The sequence below is a fragment of the Bufo bufo genome, chromosome 5, assembly GCF_905171765.1.
Source record: "Bufo bufo chromosome 5, aBufBuf1.1, whole genome shotgun sequence".
In the NCBI taxonomy this organism is placed as follows: Eukaryota; Metazoa; Chordata; class Amphibia; order Anura; family Bufonidae; genus Bufo; species Bufo bufo.
In genome coordinates, this window is record NC_053393.1 from 480,346,325 (window position 1) to 480,364,057 (window position 17,733).

Below are 17,733 nucleotides of genomic sequence, written 5' to 3' on the forward strand. Positions count from 1 at the left end.
GTACCACAGGTAATGGTGCTGCTGTCACCAGCGGCTAAGAAAAACTTACAGTCAATGTCACAGATATTTGGGATGCGGAAACATTATACAGGAGAGGTACCACAAGTAATGGCACTGCTGTTACCAGCGGCTAAGAAAAAATTACAGTCAATGTTACTTATATTTGGAATGCGGAAACGTTATACAGGAGATATAGCGCAGATAATGTCACTGTCTGCAGTGTCTACGGAAAAAGTTCACTGGATGTCGCAGATATTTTTAGGCTGCGCAAACGTTATGGAAAAAGTGCACTGGATGACACAGATATTTTTAGTATGCGCACACGTTAAACAGGAGATGTAGCGCAGATAATGTCACTGTCTGCAGTGTCTACGGAAAAAGTACACTGGATGTCACAAATATTTTTAGGCTGCGCAAACGTTATACAGAAGATGTAGCGCAGGCAGTGTAACTGTCCGCAGCGGACACCGTCTACAGAAAAAGTACACTGGATGTCACATACAGATATTTTTAGTATGCGCAAGCGTTAAACAGGAGATGTAGCGCAGATAATGTCGCTGTCCGCAGCGTCTACGGAAAAAGTGCACTGGATGACACAGATATTTTTAGTATGCGCACACGTTAAACAGGAGATGTAGCGCAGATAATGTCACTGTCTGCAGTGTCTACGGAAAAAGTACACTGGATGTCACAGATAATTTTAGGATGCGCAAACGTTATATAGAAGATGTAGGCAGGCAGTGTAACTGTCCGCAGCGGACACCGCCTACGGAAAAAGTACACTGGATGTCACAGACAGATATTTTTAGTATGCGCAAGCGTTAAGCAGGAGATGTAGCGCAGATAATGTCGCTGTCCGCAGCGTCTACGGAAAAAGTACACTGGATGTCACAGATATTTTTAGTATGCGCACACGTTAAACAGGAGATGTAGCGCAGATAATGTCGCTGTCTGCAGCGTCTACTGAAAAAGTACACTGGATGTCACAGATATTTTTAGGATGCGCAAACGTTATACAGGAGATGTAGCGCAGGTAGTGTAACTGTCCGCAGCGGACACCGTCTACGGAAAGAGTACACTAAATGTCACAGCTATTTTTAGTATGAGCACATGTTAAACAGGAGATGTAGCGCAGATAATGTCGCTGTCCGCAGCGTCTACGGAAAAAGTACACTGGATGTCACAGATATTTGTAGGATGCGCAAACGTTATACAGGAGATGTAGCGCAGGTAATGTAACTGTCCGCAGCGGACACCGTCTACGGAAAGAGTACACTGGATGTCACAGATATTTTTAGGCTGCTCACACGTTACAAAGGAGATGTATGCCAGATAATGTCGCTGCCTGCAGCGGCCAAACAATTGCAAGCTATTTAGCGCAGATTGCGCTAAAAATATATATTGCTGCCAGACACAACAATAGTCCTTAAAAGGACTTTTAGGTCTCTAACACCAACCCTGCCTAACAAAAAAATAGAATTCAATTCCCTACACTATCTGTCCCTTCTACAGCACAGCTCTCCCTGACTAAGACTGAGCCGAACCACGGTCATCGGGTGATTTATAGCACCCGATGACGTGTTCCGGCCAGCCAATCACTGTAATGCCAGTAACCAACATGGCTACAGCATTACAGTGAGTGGCAGTACTTACCTGCACGTTTATAGGCTGCGTAGCGGGGAGGAGACTCGAGCATCGCGCTCAAGCACACACGGTATTCGGCCAAACACCACGATGTGCCGAGCATCGCGATTCTCGACCTGAAAAGGTGTTTGGCTGAGCATGCTCGCTCAACACTAATAGGAACCTGTAGCCTGTAGACATGCTCTGTGTCCTGTGCAAAAGTCATTGTACAAGGAGGGGAGAAGTTATGACCATTACAAATTGTAATCATTCCTGTTCTGGTGATGAGAGGACAACTAAGAATGGGTTGTACAAGTGTCAGCCTATTCTGAGGTGAAAACTGCAGGATCTCAAATTTTATTTTATTTTTTTACTATAGTAACATGGAAGATTTTTAAAATCTTTTAAAATATGTTTAAAATAAAAACTTGATTTCCTGTTGATATATTCCCTTTAACCCCTTAAGGACCGGGCTCATTTTCACCTTAAGGACCAGGCCATTTTTTGCAAATCTGACCAGTGTCACTTTAAGTGCTCATAACTTTAAAACGCCTTGACTTACCCAGGCCGTTCTGAGATTGTTTTTTCGTCACATATTGTACTTCATGTCACTGCTAAAATTGGGTCAAAAAAGTAAAATTTTTTGCATAAAAAAATACAATTTTTACCAAAAATTTGGAAAAATTAGCAAATTTCAAAGTTTCAGTTTCTCTACTTCTGTAATACATAGTAATACCCCCAAAAATTGTGATGACTTTACATTCCCCATATGTCTACTTCATTTTTGTAGCATTTTGGGAATGATATTTTATTTTTTGGAGATGTTACAAGGCTTAGAAGTTTAGAAGCAAATTTTGAAATTTTCTGAAATCTTCAAAATCCCACTTTTTATAGACCAGTTCAGGTTTGAAGTCATATTGTGAGGCTTAGATAATAGAAACCTCCCAAAAATGACCCCATTCTAGAAACTACACCCCTCAAGGTATTCAAAACTGTTTTTTCAAACTTTATTAACCCTTTAGGTCTTCCACAAGAGTTAATGGAAGATGGAGAAACAATTTTGAAATTTCAATTTTTTGGAAAATTTTCCAATATAATCAATTTTTTCCAGGAGTAAAACAAGGGTTAACTGCCAAACAACACTCAAAATGGGTTGCCCTGATTCTGTAGTTTGCAAAAACACCCCATAGTTGGTCGTAAACTACTGTTTGGCCGAACGGTAGCACATAGAAGGAGGGGAACACCATATGGGTTTTGGAAGGCAGATTTGGCAGGACTGGTTTTGTTTATACCATGTCCCATTTGAAGCCCCCTGTTGCACCCCTAGAATAGAAATTTCAAAAAAGTGACTCCATCTAAGAAAGTACACCCCTCAAGGTATTCAAAACTGGGTTTACAAACTTTGTTAACCCTTTAGGTGTTCCACAAGAGTTAATGGCAGATGGAGAAACAATTTTGAAATTTCAATTTTTTGGAAAATTTTCCAATATAATCAATTTTTTCCAGGAGTAAAACAAGGGTTAACTGCCAAACAACACTCAAAATGGGTTGCCCTGATTCTGTAGTTTGCAAAAACACCCCATATGTGGTCGTAAACTACTGTTTGGCCGAACGGTAGCACATAGAAGGAGGGGAACACCATATGGGTTTTGGAAGGCAGATTTGGCAGGACTGGTTTTGTTTATACCATGTCCCATTTGAAGCCCCCTGTTGCACCCCTAGAATAAAAATTTCAAAAAAGTGACTCCATCTAAGAAAGTACACCCCTCAAGGTATTCAAAACTGGGTTTACAAACTTTGTTAACCCTTTAGGTGTTCCACAAGAGTTAATGGCAGATGGAGAAACAATTTTGAAATTTCAATTTTTTGGAAAATTTTCCAATATAATCAATTTTTTCCAGGAGTAAAACAAGGGTTAACTGCCAAACAACACTCAAAATGGGTTGCCCTGATTCTGTAGTTTGCAAAAACACCCCATATGTGGTTGTAAACTACTGATTGGCCGAACGGTAGCACATAGAAGGAGGGGAACACCATATGGGTTTTGGAAGGCAGATTTTGCTGGACTGGTTTATTTACACCATGTACCCTTTCAAGCCCCCTGTTGCACCCCTAGAGTAGAAACTCCATAAAAGTGACCCCATCTAGGAAACTACGGGATAAGTTGGTTGTTGTTTTGGGACTATTTTTGGGGTAAATTAGATTTTTGGTTGCTCTATTTTACTCTTTTTTGAGGCAATGTAACAAAAAAATAAAATTCTAAAATTGTTTCTACATTCGCTATTTAGTTTTGTGGAACACCTAAAGGGTTAACATAGTTTGTAAAGTAACTTTTGAATACCTTGAGGGGTGTAGTTTCTTAGATGGGGTCACTTTTTTGGAGTTTCTAGTCTAGGCTACATCAGGGGGGGCTTCTAATGGAACATTGTGTAAAAAAAAAAACTGTCCATCAAAATCTGCCTTCCAGAAACCATATGGAGTTCCCTTCGTTCTATGCCCTGCCGTGCGGCTATATAGCCATTTACGACCACATATGGGGTGTTTCTGCAAACTACAGAATCGGGGCAATAAATATTTAGTTTTGTTTGGCTGTTAACCCTTGCTTTATTACCGGCAAAATGGATTCAAATTGAAATTTTGCCCAAAAATGGGTGTTTTGGCACAGTTTTTTTTTTATATTTTTAACACCGTTCATCCGAGGCGTTTGGTCAAAAGTTGTTTTTATAGCGACGACTTTTACGCACGCGACGATGCCCAATATGTATGGCTCTCAGACTTTGGAGACACTAAGCAGGCATCCTAAAACTGCGGCCCTCCAGATGTTGTAAAACTACAATTCCCACCATGCCCTGCTGATGGCTGTAGGTTGTCTGGGCATGCTGGGAGTTATAGTTTTACAACATCTGGAGGGCCGCAGTTTGAGGATGCCTGCACTAAAACTAATATTTTTTGGGGAAAGAAAAATTGTTTCCGTGTCTCTAAAGTCTGAGAGCCATAGTGTTTTATGTTCTCTAGTGGATTGTTGGGGATTATAAAAATTTAGTACTCCATGGAAGTGTGATACTCCCTGAAGCAATTGATAATGCAGAGGCCCGGATGATCGGGGCACGTGTCACATTGAGTAGTGGTGTCCTTCCGTATACCCCTCTTGTGACACACTCTGCACTTTTTTTGGGTTCGTCCCTTCTTTCCAGTATGGGGGACCACACCTGGAAAGTGTTGGCCAGGGACGATCCGGGCGCCTCCAGTTCCCGAGGTACTCCGGCCTGCTCTTTCCCGGTCCGAAAAGATCAGGTCCTTGAGGACTGCCTCATAGAATTGGAGGAATGTCCCTGTGCTGCCAGCGCTTTGGGATAGTACAAAAGAGTTGTACATGGCAACCTGTACCAAGTAGACCGCAACTTTTTTGTACCATGCCCGGGTTTTGCGCATGGCGTTATATGGCGTGAGGACTTGATCAGAGAGATCAACTCCTCCCATATACCGATTGTATACAATCGGGCTTGAGGACCGTTGCCGCGGTACCTCGCACAGGGACAGGGGTGGTGCTGTTACCGTGGATTGTGGACAGCATAAGGACATCCCTCTTGTCCTTATACCTGACCAGCAACAGGTTTCCACTGGTAAGGGCACGGGTCTCACCCCTGGGGATAGGTACCTGGAGGGGGTAGGCAGGGAGGCCGCGTTGATTTTTCCGCACGGTCCTACAAGCGAACGTGGATCTGGCGGCAAGGGACCTGAACAAGGGAATGCTGGTATAAAAGTTATCCACGTACAAGTGGTAACAATTATCCAGCAGTGGGTACATAAGGTCCCACACGAGTTTCCCGCTAACACCCAGAGTGGGGGGACATTCTGGGGGTTGAATACGGGAATCTCGCCCCTCGTACACGCGAAATTTGTAAGTGTACCCTCAGGTACTCTCACAAATTTTGTATAGCTTCACGCCATACCTCGCCCGCTTTGTGGGAATGTATTGGCAGAAACTGAGTCTCCCCTTGAACGCAACGAGAGACTCATCAACCGCGACCTCCCTTCCAGGTACGTAGGCCTCCATGAATTTGGCCCCAAAGTGATCGATGACCGGCCGTATCTTATACAGCCGGTCATAGGCAGGATCACCTCGGGGTGGACATGCTGCATTATCGGAATAATGCAGACATTGCCGGATGGCCTCAAACCGTGTACGTGTCATGAACATACTGTACAGTGGGGTCTGGTATAGGACGTCCCCACTCCAGTATTGCCTGACACTGGGATTTTGGACTAGACCCATATGCAGCACGAGGCCCCAAAATGTCCTCATTTCGGCTGCACTGACCGGCGTCCAGCCACCGGGTCTAGCCAAAACTGAGCCTGGGTTTTGAGCGACGAACTGTTGGGCATACAGATTCGTCTGCTCCACCATCAAATTCACCAGTGGGTTACTGAAAAAAAAACTAAAATAGTCTATTTCAGTAAACCCCACTGTGGGAATCTGGATTCCAGGATTGCCAGCAAAATCCGGAATCTCAGGCTCAAAGTCCACTGGGGGACACCAACTAAGTTCATTTGGTGGGCCGGGAAACCAGTACGAAGCTGGTGGGGGGGGGCAAGTGGCAGGGGGGGGTCTGGGTTAGGGTTAGATGGATAGATGGAAGTTTGGAATAAAAGTACTTTTTCTTTTTTTTTTTCCTAACTTACTTTTCCCTTCTTTCCCTGCCTAACGGTGCCTCTCCCTCACTGACCCTAACCTACCTGGGTGGCGATGGGTGCAGGAGGGTGATGGATGCCGATTAGGGGGACGCAGGAGCTGGTGCTGGACGATGCTGCACGGTCAGGGTGCTGGACAGGAAGAGGAGGGGAGAGAGGAGCGCAGGAAGTTTGAATCTCGCGCCTCTCTCCCCTGCACCAATCAGCACCCTGGACAGCGGCGTTCAGCACCAGGGCCAGCACCGCCTCTCCAAATCCTCGGACTGCGATAGGTGGTGTATAATTACGCCACCGATCGCAGTCTATTTCCGGTTCATCGGGTCACAGGACACCCAAATGGACAGGAAACGCAGAAAACCGCAGGTCTGAATTGACCTGCGGTTTTCTGCGATCGCCGATACGGGGGGTCAAATGACCCCCCCCCCCCCCCCCCGCGTTGTTACGGGATGCCGGCTGAATGATTTCACCCGGCGTCCCGTTCCGGTACGTCCTTGGTCCTTAAGGACTCGGGAAATAGGGCGTACCGGTACGTCCTATGTCCTTAATGGGTTAAAGGGGTTATATTAAATTTGAAAAAATTTAGTTTTTCTCAAAAAAAAAAGAATTATTTTTTGCTTTTTGCTATATTCCCCGACACATTACAATTGGATAACCAATACTCAATTTATTGCCAGGGTATCCTTCTAACAAAAAAATACTTTATATTTGAAAAGGTCGGAAGGCAACTAGTTGGCCACCGGAAGTAACATCATCAGTTTTTCTGCACAACCTTCTGTAATTGAACGTCTGTGCCCTTGTGCTGCTTTAGTTACAGTCCTTGACGTGGCGGCCCATGAACATGTGGCTTCAAGACAGATTTCGTGGCTTAGGGTAAGCTCAGATGGTAAAATAAAATGTAGATTTTGTGGTGGATTGTGCACAGAATTCACCTTGGATATAACTAAATGCATTGCAACGGGTGAAACCTACAGTGAAAATCTGTAACAATTTGACAGAATGCACAGCATGAAAATCCCCGACATTCAGATTTGTGGATGGCTTGAATACCTAGTCCACATCGATTGAATTTTAAACCACTGTGGATTTACAGAAATTCTGTCACAACAACTGAACATGTGCAGTGGCCCGGGAGAAGTCGGAGAAGAGGATGGGAGTGGTAGTGGCTGTCACATTCAATCACAGTGGCTTTTCTCCCTAGGGCAGTGCAGTGAAAGGAGGGGCACCCTTTCTTCCTCCAAGGTACATCCTGGTTCTGGTGCTCCAGTCTAATGGTAGTCATGGTGCCCATGATGTTAAGTGTCGTTATTGGTGCAGGGCAAGGTGTGTAGAATGCAATGGCCAGCGTATGATGCAGGTTTTAAAATGGAAGATGTAGTATATCCAATTATAGCAGACACAGTTTCAACTATACACAGTGCAATTCTCTCCCAGATGGTAATGTATGGATTTAGGGAACGATGGTAGTTATTATAACTTCAGAAATTGATATATACTGTAAAAAAACATTTCCTGAACTGGGGTTTGGTTCCAAGGTACCACTTGGAACCGAACCCGAGTTCAGGAAATGTTTTTTTACAGTATAAATCAATTTCTGAAGTTATTATGCCAAGTCTCACGAGACTTCGTGAAGTAATAACTTCGGCTCACTCCGTACAGTATTGAAACAAAGTTTTATGCGAATTGACTTTGGATGTTTCATCTGAAGTCGATTCGCTCATCCCTAGCCTTGACATCTCCCTGTGGTGTGGATCAAAACATACGGCGATGGGTGGGTGCAGCCAATTGCAGGCCGTGATGGTGACAAGGGATTCAGAGCGACATGGGTGCCGAGGAGAAGGTAAGTGTAATGTATACGAGGGGTCTGGGCATTGGGGGGATCTTTTAGACTTCAGATAACCCCTTTAACACACACAGGTAGATTGCTGCCACACCGTGGGTATTACTGCAGTAATAATGTATATATGCTGCTTAATTAAATTGAAAGCACCCCGCCCAAAAAAATATATTCTGTTGTGACCGCGTGGAAACTGAAAATACTTAAATGGACGATTGTGGAGTGATGCTCAATTTCAACTTAACACACAGGTAGATTGCTGTCACACCATTGGAATTTCGCAGTAATCATTTATATATACTGCCTAATTAAATTGCAAGCACCCCCCCAAAAAATATCAAATTGTTACCATGTGGAAACTGAAAATATGGAAATGGCGAATGGACAATTGAGGCTTGATGCTCAATTTCAACTTAAGAAACACAGGTAGATTGCTGCCACACTGCCGGTATTGTTGTAGTAATCACATATATATGCTGTATAATAAAATTGAAAGCTCCCCCAAAAAATTTTTAATTGCGAGTGGGAACTGAAAAGTGAAAATACGTAAATGGTCTAGTGAGACGTGATGCTCAATTTCAACTCAACACATACACAGGTAGATTGCTGCCACACCATGGGTATTCCTGCTGCTTTTCATAGAAAAAGGATTTCTATGAAAGTGAGGAAACAAAATTTAAATATTTGCTTGCAGGTAGCTGCTTTTGAGGTGTACCTGCACTTCTGATAGCAGGCACAGCCACAGGTCTGGTCTCCTCTTTACCTGTCTGTCAGCTGCCCTGCTTCTCTCTATTTTCCGTAACACACAAAATTCTTTGGAATCCTAGACTTTCCCTTCATTCTCCCTTTCACAGGCCAGTGCAGCCCAGCCCAGAATGGCGTTCTAACTTGCTTGTTCTGCTAGAGCACCTCCTTGCCTGCTGCAGCACTGATTGGCTCATCTAGACTGTCTGTCAGCCTGGGAGCTAATCAGGGCAAGCCCCCCTCCCACTTCCTCTCAGGGTCATGTGAGAACCCTTCTCTCTCCCTTGTGCTTTTTTCCCGTCGACATGTGCACAAAAATAATGGATTTGTCCAAAATGAACTCAGAAAGATTTGAGTTCTTCTGGCATCCGAAAAATAACAAAATTCGGACTGAACTGGTTTGCTTATCCTTACTTTGCACCAATTTTGATAAATCTCCCCCAGTATCTTTCTAACACAGAAGCAAAGCCTTGGTTAAAACCCTCTAGTAACACTGGATAACCCTTTTTTCAGTTTCAGTAGTGGACATGAACATGTGATCTCTTCAGTGTATAATACACCACATTACAGTATATTATTGCCTGTCAGCTTAATGTTGACAGGCATCCAATTAGACCCTATTACCCTATGATAACATAACTATGATTGACCTATAACTGCAGTGGACTGTGTTTGGCCAACCTACATGTAAACAGATGCAGTGGGGGCATCCAAACCTCTTGTGATCAGCTTATGCTTATACATCACATGCAGTCTGCAGTACAGCGGAGCGAAAAATCATGGAAAAATCATGGACACTATAGCTAAGCTGCAATCACAGATCATAGCTGTGCTGCCACAGCAGAAAGTAAATGGCAAGTAAGAGGGAGACCATATGGTGCAGCTGACTGCATATAGCAAAGCCATGTCCATCCTCCTCACCCACCAATGACCACAGGATTTTGTGGTAAAATCATGTGACCATTAGCTGCTGCATATGTGTGTAGCTCAGCTATGTGTTAAGCCGCGCCATCTGATCCTACCTTTAGCATTGTTCAATGATTAATAAGTTAGGATTTGATTCAGGTGTTCAGTAGTGATGAGCGGCAGGGGCAATATTAGAATTTGCAATATTTTGCAAATATTGGGGCGAATATTCATCATAAATTAGCGAATTCGAGAATTTGCGATTATTTTCTTGATTGCGAAAATCGGCAATGTAATATGCGCGTATTGCACGCGCAATACAGGCGTGGGTCACTTTTGCTACATTTTTCAAGCTGCTAGAAGTTTCCTGAGACTGGAGAAAATGGTTGGCACAGCAGAACATTACAATAGCTTTATATGCAGATAGAGTGCTCCAATATATTCGCGATTGCGCAAATCGGCAATTAATGATGCGCATATTTTGGCACAATACGTGAAACTTCACATTTTAGCAGGTCTGATTACATATTACTGATTGGTGCACTAAGGCCCCTTTCACGCGAGCGAGTTTTCCGCGCGGATGCGTTGTAGGAGGTGAACGCATTGCATCCGCACGGAATCCTGACCCATTCATTTCTATGGGGCTGTTCACATGAGCGGTGATTTTTACGCATCACTTGTGCGTTGCGGGAAAATCGCAGCATGCTCCTCTTTGTGCGTTTTTCACGTAACGCAAGCCCCATAGAAATGAATGCAAGCAAGTGCGGATGCGGTGCGATTTTCACGCATGGTTGCTAGGAGACGATCGGGATGGAGACCCGATCATTATTATTTTCCCTTATAACATGGTTATAAGGGAAAATAATAGCATTCTGAATACAGAATGCAAAGTAAAACCACGCTGGAGGGGTTAAAAAAAAAAAAGTCATTTAACTCACCTTAATCCACTTGATCGCGATGTCGGCATCTCCTTCTGTCCCCTTTACTGAATAGGACCTGTGGTGAGCATTAATTATAGGTCAAGGACCTTTGATGACGTCATTCCGGTCATCACATGGTACGTCACATGATCTTTTACCATGGTGAATCACCATGGTAAAAGATCATGTGACGTACCATGTGATGACCGGAATGATGTCACCCCAGGTCCTGTTGCTGCACAGAGATCAGATGAAGCCAGAAGGAGATGCCGGGCCGCGAACAAGTGGACTAAGGTGAGTTAAAAATGTTGTTATTTTTTTTAACCCCTCCAGCGCTGTTTTATTATGCATTCTGTATTCAGAATGCAATTATTTTCCCTTATAACCATGTTATAAAGGAAAATAATACGATTTACAGAACACCGATCCCAAGCCTGAACTTCTGTGAAGAAGTTCGGGTTTGGGTACCAAACATGCGTGATTTTTCTCACGCGAGTGCAAAGCGCATTACAATGTTTTGCACTCGCGCGGAAAAATCGCGGGTGTTCCCGGAACGCACCCGCACATTTTTCCGCAACGCCCGTGTGAAAGAGGCCTAAGTATTGTTGTGACATCACAGCACTGTTTCTGTAGCATGAATGTATGGACAGCAGAGAAACAGTAATTCCTATCACACTACCTAACACCCTGCACAGGAACCTATCAGCTACACTATATCACTATCTAACCTACACTGACTATCTACCACTAACTATCTGTATTATATATATAAGCTAACTATCTAATGTAGTGTGCAAAGCACAGAGCACAGCAATGACACTGCTGTCTCTCTCAGAACTGCAAAAAAAATGCAGAAAATGGCTACTGGGGAGGTTCTTATATAGTAAGGGGTAGGCAATTTTCCTCGCAGCCTTCTCATTGGCCCACAAGCAAGAAGCATGGAGCGATCATGGGCTCAGATGAAAAAAAAATCTAGAATATTCGCGAATACGAATATATAGCACCATATTCTAAATCTTCGCGAAATCTCGAAGTGGCGATATTCGCGATTAAAATTTGCGATTCGAATATTCAAATGTGGCTGATTTGTTGCAGATTTTTGGTGGATTGTGATGCAAAAAACAGAGTATAGTGACGTGCAAGCAGAGTGAAAAAAATCACTGCAAATTTAAAAGCATGCTGCATATTTTCAGTGCCACAGCAGGTCCATATGTGGATTTATTTTGGATTTTTGCTGTAAATGTAACATTTTGCAGTTCACAGATGTACAAAGGATTTGATGTTCATTTACAACAGATTTGCAGCCATATCTTCAGTTTTCTCCACATCTGAACATACCCTTACATTTTCATCCCTAAGCACTGATCCCAGGGATGACCCTGTAGGGATATTTTATTCATAAAAATAATTGTTGCAAATCCCTTTTTTTCCTGGTTGTGAAACAATATTTAGTTGCACGGCTGCTTTTACGCCTTGTTTGACAGTTGGGCTGAACGGGGGGTGTCGAGGACTGTGCTGAGGCCACAGCAAATTTACTAACATTTACGCCTGGAAATAGGTGTAAATACTGTTTAAGAACTATGCCAGCCAGGGGCTTGCATAGTTTTTGCCCCAGGTGCAAAGAATGCCATAGGTGTGCCTAATTCATGACGAGGCACTCAAAATACTGGAATGCCGGATCCATCCTTCCGGTCTCCGCATGCGCAGGCCGAAAAAAAGGTGAAAAAAATAAATGCTGGATCCGTTTTTCCGGATGACACCGGAATAACGAATCTGGCATTTCAATGCATTTGTAAGACAGATGCCATCAGTTGGCATACGTTTGGACGGATCCGGCAGGCAGTTCCGGCGACGGAACTGCTTGCCGGATCACTCTGCCGCAAGTGTGAAAGTTCCCTTAGAATGGGAATGTTTTTTGGTATGTTCACGCTGAATAAACACACATCACTAAAAATCGGACATGTATTTCCTGATCAATCTGCGGCAGAAATGGGAGGCTAACAACTGGATTTCTACAGCAGATTTGAAGTTTGTCATGTAGCGGATTAAGGCTGTGTCACACAGCTGTTTTCAGAACCAATTGAAGTCAATGGAACTATTCACATGGCCAGTCCTATTTATGGCCATTTTCATGGCTAGAAAGACCACATTGAAATCAATGGGGCCGTTTTTAATGGTCGTTTAGACATGAGTGCACCCATCTAATGGTCGTTGAAAAACGGTACGCTAGTGAAAAATGAACTTTTAGGGGTTAAAGTTTACTTACCTCATCCAATTGCACAGGCAGAGACAGTCGCTCCTCACCTGATGCAGAAGGACCTGCACTCCCAGTATGATGGCGTCACCATGTACTCCCCAAAATCGGACGTGTAAGTGTAGCCTTTCTCCATTCAATGTGGCTATTCTGTGTGTGGATACATGCTACAGTTTATGACCAGAAATCATGGCAAGAGGGAAATATTATATTTGTTTGCTTTCCACAATGTAGTCTTATAAACCAACCTTGAAGCACTCAATGTTGTATAAGCTATGGTGTGGATTCTCCACTGAAAACAATGGAGGATGGACTGTAAGTCAATTTCGGTGCAGACACCCTCAAAATAAAAAAATATATGAACATACCCTTGAAATAACATGAAACAACCAAATTATTCTCCCGTCTGTGGTCTCTACTGGCTTCTATTTAGTTTTGTACTGCTGATCATGTGTCCCCTACCCACATGACCACTGCAGCCAATCACTAGTCCTCAGCGATCTCATGCCCTTCATACAGGTTATACCGCTGAGGTCAGTAATTGGCTGCAGCATTTGAAGCGGAATTTGGTCCGAAGTTTAGGAAAACTTCAATTTACGACTCTGACGCTTCTTGCGCTTCATGGTAACGAATCAGGTTTTCCTAAAATGGCGTGTGTACAGATGTAGCAGGGTTAGCACTGTTATCTTGAAACAAAAGCCATTGAAAAGCAATTGAAGGTGTTTGCTTAGTTTAGATAACACATCTCAGAAATCTTGAGTGTTAACTCTACTACAGCTGTACATGTTACAAAGAAAAACTAAATGTAGAGGAGACAAGCCCGGAAACGTAAGATCACTCATAATTCCGTGCAGCCAGCCAATCCGCAGATAGATGCGCTAGGGACCGCGTTGCTGAACATGATTAATAGAAGAATGTTGGAGAGGGAGACTGATAGGACTGATAGGACCGTCATCTGGACTTCAAAGCCCAGAATGAGCAGGAATATACAAGTTATACTAAATCTTTTCCCATATAACTATATATCCATCTGCTCAGCTCCTCCTGCTCTATAACATGCTGTCTGCAGTTCAGGTACCATGTTCCATGTAACAGGTTCCTTTTAACGTTTGCTGCAATGTTTACAAGAGTGGATGGCTGCCCTTTTAGTTGTCTGGCAAAGTTTGCAAGCTTTGCACTGTGGTTATTAGTTTTTCTCATTTAGAAATAATACAGAACAGGTTGTGCTCAGAGTCCAGTAACATCCTCCACCAGCTGCTCTATACCTGTGCCCAGATCTGAATAGTGTGACAGTCTGTGACAAAATGCCACATTAAGCTCACACATTGCTAAGAAATACCATATTGATGAATAAATGTGAAGGAGGACAACAAAGATTCCTAAAATATGAGCAGATGTGATTCAATGCAAAGTGAATATTAATTGATCTCCCCATAATCCCCATTATAAATTCTCTCTCCAAACAACATTAAAGGGATTGTAGAGGAATAGAAAAATATGGCTGTTTTCTTCCAAACACAGCACCACACCTGTCTACAGGTTTGAGTCCAATGGGGCCGAGCTGCAATACCAGATGCAACCTATGGAGAGGGGTGGGGCTGTTTTTAGAAGGAAGCATGCATGTTTTTTTAAATATAAATTACCAGTAGCAGAAAATTCATTATCTAATACATAAATAAGGGAATTCTAAAATAATGGGGGGTCCCCATTGACCCCCATCTACAGGCTAAATTGGATAGCATCTTCTTTCTGAAATACCCAGAAAGTCCATGAATTACATGGATAACTATCAATTCCAATGAGAACTACAGTACAGACCAAAAGTTTGGACACACCTTCTCATTCAAAGAGTTTTCTTTATTTTCATGACTATGAAGGCATCAAAACTATGAATTAACACATGTGGAATTATATACATAACAAACGAGTGTGAAACAACTGAAAATATGTCATATTCTAGGTTCTTCAAAGTAGCCACCTTTTGCTTTGATTACTGCTTTGCACACTCTTGGCATTCTCTTGATGAGCTTCAAGAGGTAGTCCCCTGAAATGGTCTTCCAACAGTCTTGAAGGAGTTCCCAGAGATGCTTAGCACTTGTTGGCCCTTTTGCCTTCACTCTGCGGTCCAGCTCACCCCAAACCATCTCGATTGGGTTCAGGTCCGTTGACTGTGGTGGCCAGGTCATCTGGCGCAGCACCCCATCACTTTCCTTCATGGTCAAATAGCCCTTACTTTCAAAGTTTTCCCAATTTTTCGGCTGACTGACTGACCTTCATTTCTTAAAGTAATTATGGCCACTCGTTTTTCTTTACTTAGCTGCTTTTTTCTTGCCATAATACAAATTCTAACAGTCTATTCAGTAGGACTATCAGCTGTGTATCCACCTGACTTCTCCTCAACGCCACTGATGGTCCCAATCCCATTTATAAGGCAAGAAATCCCACTTATTAAACCTGACAGGGCACACCTGTGAAGTGAAAACCATTTCAGGGGACTACCTCTTGAAGCTCATCAAGAGAATGCCAAGAGTGTGCAAAGCAGTAATCAAAGCAAAAGGTGGCTACTTTGAAGAACCTAGAATATTACATATTTTCAGTTGTTTCACACTTGTTTGTTATGTATATAATTCCACATGTGTTAATTCACAGTTTTGATGCCTTCAGTGTGAATCTACAATTTTCATAGTCATGAAAATAAAGAAAACTCTTTGAATGAGAAGGTGTGTCCAAACTTTTGGTCTGTACTGTATGTAATGCATTATTATTATTAAACACTTGCTACTGTGTATACCCTTCATGTATGAAGGGTAGCGGTTGTACAGTACAGCACTGGCAGGAACTGAGAGGTGTTAGACAGATGGAGGGGACACCAATCTTAGCCGTGGGGTGAAATTGCGGTGCTCCAATTAGTTGCTATGGCTCCCAGGCCTGCCATAGCAGACTGCCTTTTAAGTCGTGACTGCAACATGGCTTACAAGGAAGCATGTAAAAATCCCATAGCGTGCACTAGTATTCTATTGCAGTCTATGATACAAGTGATTAGATGATTGCATATTCAAGTCCCCTAAGGAGAGTATAAACTACAGTAAACAAGTAAGAAAGTTTTTCAAAAATCTACCCCTTTCCCTAATTTATAAAATATAAATACAAATAAAATTAAACAATAAAGAAAATATTTACTTTAAGCCATTCACGACCCCTGAGGTAATAATACATCAACAGAACAAAATAGGTGTATGGAGTGGGGTCATCAGCTGATCCAGCTCCATATGTACAGTCAGGTCCATAAATATTGGGACATCAACACAATTCTAACATTTTTGGCTCTATACACCACCACAATGGATTTAAAATGAAACGAACAAGATGTGCTTTAACTGCAGACTGTCAGCTTTAATTTGAGGGTATTTACATCCAAATCAGGTGAACGGTGTAGGAATTACAACTGTTTGCATATGTGCCTCCCACTTGTTAAGGGACCAAAAGTAATGGGACAATTGGCATCTCAGCTGTTCAATGGCCAGGTGTGTGTTATTCCCTCATTATCCCAATTACAATAAGCAGATAAAAGGTCCAGCGTTCATTTCAAGTGTGCTATTTGCATTTGGAATCTGTTGCTGTCAACTCTCAAGATGAGATCCAAAGAGCTGTCACTATCAGTGAAGCAAGCAATCATTAGGCTGAGAAAACAAAACAAACCCATCAGAGAGATAGCAAAAACATTAGGCGTGGCCAAAACAACTGTTTGGAACATTCTTAAAATGAAGGAACGCACCGGTGAGCTCAGCAACACCAAAAGACCCGGAAGACTACGGAAAACAACTGTGGTGGATGACCGAAGAATTATTTTCCTGGTGAAGAAAACACCCTTCACAGCAGTTGGCCAGATCAAGAACACTCTCCAGGAGGTATGTGTATGTGTGTCAAAGTCAACAATCAAGAGAAGACTTCACCAGAGTGAATACAGAGGGTTCACCACAAGATGTAAACCATTGGTGAGCCTCAAAAACAGGAAGGCCAGATTAGAGTTTGCCAAACGACATCTAAAAAAGCCTTCACAGTTCTGGAACAACATCCTATGGACAGATGAGACCAAGATCAACTTGTACCAGAGTGATGGGAAGAGAAGAGTATAGAGAAGGAAAGGAACTGCTCATGATCCTAAGCATACCACCTCATCAGTGAAGCATGGTGGTGGTAGTGTCATGGCGTGGGCATGTATGGCTGCCAATGGAACTGGTTCTCTTGTATTTATTGATGATGTGACTGCTGACAAAAGCAGCAGGATGAATTCTGAAGTGTTTCAGGCAATATTATCTGCTCATATTCAGCCAAATGCTTCAGAACTCATTGGACGGCGCTTCACAGTGCAGATGGACAATGACCCAAAGCATACTGCAAAAGCAACCAAAGAGTTTTTAAAGGAAAGAAGTGGAATGTTAAGCAATGGCCAAGTCAATCACCTCAGCTGAATCCGATTGAGCATGCATTTCACTTGCTGAAAGCAAAACTGATGGGAAAATGCCCCCAAGAACAAGCAGAAACTGAAGACAGTTGCAGAGGCCTGGCAGAGCATCACCAGGGATGAAACCCAGCGTCTGGTGATGTCTATGCGTTTCAGACTTCAGGCTGTAATTGACTGCAAAGGATTTGCAACCAAGTACTAAAAAGTTAAAGTTTGATTTATGATTATTATTGTGTCCCATTACTTTTGCTCCCTTAACAAGTGGGAGGCACATATGCAAAATGTTGTAATTCCT